Source organism: Lissotriton vulgaris, unplaced genomic scaffold (genome assembly GCF_964263255.1).
Source record: "Lissotriton vulgaris unplaced genomic scaffold, aLisVul1.2 SCAFFOLD_1994, whole genome shotgun sequence".
NCBI classification, from domain to species: Eukaryota; Metazoa; Chordata; class Amphibia; order Caudata; family Salamandridae; genus Lissotriton; species Lissotriton vulgaris.
The window spans coordinates 124,437-130,449 of NW_028244464.1; positions in this window are offsets into that span (position 1 = coordinate 124,437).

Below are 6,013 nucleotides of genomic sequence, written 5' to 3' on the forward strand. Positions count from 1 at the left end.
TGGCTGTGGTTTGCAAATTCCATTTTTCTTTCCTTAAGGAAGTAGTTGCACGCTGTTAGACCCATGTCATTCCCTATGTTGGTATAAAGGGAGATGACGTCCATGGATACCAGGTAGTATGTGTCTTGCCTTCGGGTATTCTCAAGTTTCCTGAGTAGATCACTTGTGTCTTGTATATATGAATCCAGGTCTAATACAAACGGATTTAAGAAATAATCGATATAGTTGGCAATGGGTTCCAGGAGTGAGCCTTTAGCAGACAGGATTGGGCGTCCCGGGGGCATTTTTGGATGTTTGTGCAGTTTAGGTAGGAAATATATGGTTGCAGTTACTGGATGCGCAACAGTTAGGTATTTTCTTTCCTCTTCGTCAATTAAGCCCTTTTCTGTCCATTCTGACAATCTCACGTCCACCATTTCTTTTATTTCCATGGTGGGGTTTTTTCTCAATTTGTCATAGTACTTTGTGTTTCTTAATTGACGGTGCGCTTCCGTGATATATGCCGTTTTCTCCAGTATTACCACGTTTCCGCCTTTATCGGCCATTTTAATTTCAATTTGATTGTCTGCAGCGAGCTCCACGAGTGCCTTCCTCTCCAATTCCGTTAGATTGTCTTTATATTTTGTGTTTTTCAGTTTATATAAGTCTTGAGTTACCGCCTCCTGGAAAAGATCAATTTTGTTTCCAGGGGCCAATTGAGGATAAAACTTTGATTTGGGTTTCATCCCGCTCAGGCCCGCACCTGTTTGTTTACAAGCTTCTTCCAGGGGGATATCATGATTCACATCATCGTTCAGGTTTATCAGGGTCAGCAGGGCCTCCGAATCTTTTACTGACAAAGCTGTGTCCCTTTCCTGTGCGGGAATTTTGTTAGTCTTTCCAGTTTTCTGTTTTTCAGCAAAATATTTGGCTAGCTTTATCTTCCTGATATAGAGGTAAAAATCTACCCGGACTTGGGCTAAGTCCATTTTTCTCATTGGGCAGAAGTTGATTCCCTTTTTCAGAAGTTGTTCTTCTGTTGTTGATATTGCCCTTTTGGATAGATTGACCACCTGTAGTTCATCCTCTATAGGTTCATCTTCCTGCGCATGCTGCGCGTTTCTGTCCCCACTTTTGTTCCTTCGTTGCTTTTTGCTCCTTTTTCCTCTCCTTTTTGGTCTTTTGGGGGCCATCTGCGTCCTCTCCCTCTCCCTCTTTGCTGTTGGCAAGGGGGTAGATTCTGCTCCCACTGTTTTTGGTGCAGTACCAATCGCATGTCCCCTAAAAAAGGCTGCTGTCCCATAGCGGCAGATGTTCCAGGCTCTCCTTCGTTGTTTTCCGATATCAAGGAAGATGCGCTGCTTGATAGACTTATGGAGCTGGTGCTCAATACTTGCTGTCTCATTTGGTCAAACTTTTTTGAAAACGAAAAGATTCGACCTTCTGCATAGTCTGTTGCATCCCTGATGAATTTTTGATGCTTGCGTTCTCTCACAGTATCCTCATGTTTTTCGATTTGTAGTTCTAGTTCTTCCTTGAACTTTGTCATATCGGCATTTAGCTTTAGTGTTGCAAGCTCTTTCTCCATTTCATGTAGTTGTTCTTTCACTTTTTGTAGGCTAATTTCGATATGCTTGACTAGAATTGCTACTAGTCCCAGGGATGACTGTAGGATGAACTCTCCCCATTCTTGTAATAATTCATTAGAACTGTCTTGGTGACTGGGCATGAGCATGATCCTCAATCCTCTAGGTACCCGTTTTACCTCTAGGTATTCCTTTAAGGTGATCAATTCCCAAGACTTGTTAATTTCTTTTCTGCTCAGTTTATCCCAGTTTTTCAGTTTCGATTTAGTGTCCGTTTTAGCTTGCACACTAGCCCCGCCAATTTCCTTTTCCACTGAGCCTTTTTCAAACATTTGACGTAATAAATCATTACGCTTCGCTTCCCTTTTCTCCATCTTGCTGCCTGTGGGATTTTACAATTATATATCGTGTTGGTTGTTTTTGCTGCTAACCCGTGTACTCCCTTAGAAACAAACACTGTGCGATTAGCTTGGGCCGCTTATTTCTGCAATGAAAGTCTATTGCGGCATTTAAACTTGCGCGTTGTTTGCACGGGGGTCCGTAAAGCTGACTTTGCCGATTTTATTCAGCAACTAATAACTTGTTGACATTCACCTTCACACACACGCTTACCTCGGACTTTTGTTCACGAGCGGAGTGTGGCTGACTTCTAATGTTTTCCTCGTTTCTCGTCAGCGGTCGCTGTTCATGGCATTTGAATATTTCCCATTGCCGGTTCCTTTTGCCACTCAGACAGCGCTCAAAACGGGTGCGGCGCCCTGCAGCTGAACCACGCTGCTAATCCATTCTCCACAGCTCCCTCACGAAGGAAACAAATGGGTCGCACTCCACGGGTTATCTTTTGCAATTTTTTTATTTTCTCATTACATTCCACAGGCAGATGTTACGATCTACGCGTTTCGGTATTTCAAATACCTTGCTCACGATCAACCGCTCACTTGACTCCCCCTCCATGATATACTGCATTACATTGTATTCATTACATCACTTCCTGTTAGGGGTTTGTCAGTGCCTCTTAGCTTTATGGGACATGTAGTTTTTTTACCAAAGTAAGCAGTTGCAATATTTACTGCAACTGCTTATGCACTAACGGAGGTAAATCAGTCATCAAAGTAAACATGATATGAAATACTACCAATCATTCCCACTAGAGGGATCCTAACATCACCAGTGTGTCATAATATATTAAATCACAATCAATGTGACGCAAAATTGGGCAAATATGGAGTAACGTTAACACTTTGGTAAAAAACTACATGTCCCATAAAGCTAAGAGGCACTGACAAACCCCTAACAGGAAGTGATGTAATGAATACAATGTAATGCAGTATATCATGGAGGGGGAGTCAAGTGAGCGGTTGATTGTGAGCAAGGTATTTGAAATACCGAAACGCGTAGATCGTAACATCTGCCTGTGGAATGTAATGAGAAAATAAAAAAATTGCAAAAGATAACCCGTGGAGTGCGACCCATTTGTTTCCTTCGTGAGGGAGCTGTGGAGAATGGATTAGCAGCGTGGTTCAGCTGCAGGGCGCCGCACCCGTTTTGAGCGCTGTCTGAGTGGCAAAAGGAACCGGCAATGGGAAATATTCAAATGCCATGAACAGCGACCGCTGACGAGAAACGAGGAAAACAGAAGAAGTCAGCCACACTCCGCTCGTGAACAAAAGTCCGAGGTAAGCATGTGTGTGAAGGTGAATGTCAACAAGTTATTAGTTGCTGAATAAAATCGGCAAAGTCAGCTTTACGGACCCCCGTGCAAACAACGCGCAAGTTTAAATGCCGCAATAGACTTTCATTGCAGAAATAAGCGGCCCAAGCTAATCGCACAGTGTTTGTTTCTAAGGGAGTACACGGGTTAGCAGCAAAAACAACCAACACGATATATAATTGTAAAATCCCACAGGCAGCAAGATGGAGAAAAGGGAAGCGAAGCGTAATGATTTATTACGTCAAATGTTTGAAAAAGGCTCAGTGGAAAAGGAAATTGGCGGGGCTAGTGTGCAAGCTAAAACGGACACTAAATCGAAACTGAAAAACTGGGAGAAACTGAGCAGAAAAGAAATTAACAAGTCTTGGGAATTGATCACCTTAAAGGAATACCTAGAGGTAAAACGGGTACCTAGAGGATTGAGGATCATGCTCATGCCCAGTCACCAAGACAGTTCTAATGAATTATTACAAGAATGGGGAGAGTTCATCCTACAGTCATCCCTGGGACTAGTAGCAATTCTAGTCAAGCATATCGAAATTAGCCTACAAAAAGTGAAAGAACAACTACATCGAATGGAGAAAGAGCTTGCAACACTAAAGCTAAATGCCGATATGACAAAGTTCAAGGAAGAACTAGAACTACAAATCGAAAAACATGAGGATACTGTGAGAGAACGCAAGCATCAAAAATTCATCAGGGATGCAACAGACTATGCAGAAGGTCGAATCTTTTCGTTTTCAAAAAAGTTTGACCAAATGAGACAGCAAGTATTGAGCACCAGCTCCATAAGTCTATCAAGCAGCGCATCTTCCTTGATATCGGAAAACAACGAAGGAGAGCCTGGAACATCGGCCGCTATGGGACAGCAGCCTTTTTTAGGGGACATGCGATTGGTACTGCACCAAAAACAGTGGGAGCAGAATCTACCCCCTCGCCAACAGCAAAGAGGGAGAGGGAGAGGACGCAGATGGCCCCCAAAAGACCAAAAAGGAGAGGAAAAAGGAGCAAAAAGCAACGAAGGAACAAAAGTGGGGACAGAAACGCGCAGCATGCGCAGGAAGATGAACCTATAGAGGATGAACTACAGGTGGTCAATCTATCCAAAAGGGCAATATCAACAACAGAAGAACAACTTCTGAAAAAGGGAATCAACTTCTGCCCAATGAGAAAAATGGACTTAGCCCAAGTCCGGATAGCTTTTTACCTCTATATCAGGAAGATAAAGCTAGCCAAATATTTTGCTGAAAAACAGAAAACTGGAAAGACTAACAAAATTCCCACACAGGAAAGGGACACAGCTTTGTCAGTAAAAGATTCGGAGGCCCTGCTGACCCTGATAAACCTGAACGATGATGTGAATCATGATATCCCCCTGGAAGAAGCTTGTAAACAAACAGGTGCGGGCCTGAGCGGGATGAAACCCAAATCAAAGTTTTATCCTCAATTGGCCCCTGGAAACAAAATTGATCTTTTCCAGGAGGCGGTAACTCAAGACTTATTAAAACTGAAAAACACAAAATATAAAGACAATCTAACGGAATTGGAGAGGAAGGCACTCGTGGAGCTCGCTGCAGACAATCAAATTGAAATTAAAATGGCCGATAAAGGCGGAAACATGGTAATACTGGAGAAAACGGCATATATCACGGAAGCGCACCGTCAATTAAGAAACACAAAGTACTATGACAAATTGAGAAAAAACCCCACCATGGAAATAAAAGAAATGGTGGACGTGAGATTGTCAGAATGGACAGAAAAGGGCTTAATTGACGAAGAGGAAAGAAAATACCTAACTGTTGCGCATCCAGTAACTGCAACCATATATTTCCTACCTAAACTGCACAAACATCCAAAAAGGCCCCCGGGACGCCCAATCCTGTCTGCTAAAGGCTCACTCCTGGAACCCATTGCCAACTATATCGATTATTTCTTAAATCCGTTTGTATTAGACCTGGATTCATATATACAAGACACAAGTGATCTACTGAGGAAACTTGAGAATACCCCATGGCAAGACACATACTACCTGGTATCCATGGACGTCATCTCCCTTTATACCAACATAGGGAATGACATGGGTCTAACAGCGTGCAACTACTTCCTTAAGGAAAGAAAAATGGAATTTGCAAACCACAACCAAATGATCTTGGACATGATCCAGATTTGCCTGACGAGAAACATCTTCATGTTCGGGGATGAATTATATTCCCAAAACAGCGGGACGGCGATGGGATTTTCCTTCAGTCCCAGCTATGCCTGCTTAGCGATGGGATGGTGGGAGAAGGAAATCGCTTGGAGTAACAGCAATGAAATAGCATTGAATAAAGTAATAAGCTGGACTCGATATATAGATGATTTACTCATCATTTGGGATGGCAGCAAAGAAGAATTCCAGAAATACTTCGACATCATGAACAACAGCATACCAAACCTCAAATTTAGCTATGAAATAAGCAATGAGAGGATTGTATTTCTGGACACAGAGATCTACATACGAGAACACCAAATACACACAACATTGCATCGTAAATGTACTGCCACCAACTCTACATTAGAAGCAACCAGCTTCCACCAACAATCCCTGATCAGCAGTATCCCTTACGGGGAATTTCTGAGAATCCGAAGGATTTGCAGCGAAAATGAAGAGTGGGAAAAACACAGCACTGCAACCTCGGAGAGATTCAAAAAACGCAAATATAACAATGGCATAGTGAAAAAATGCTGGGAAAGAACA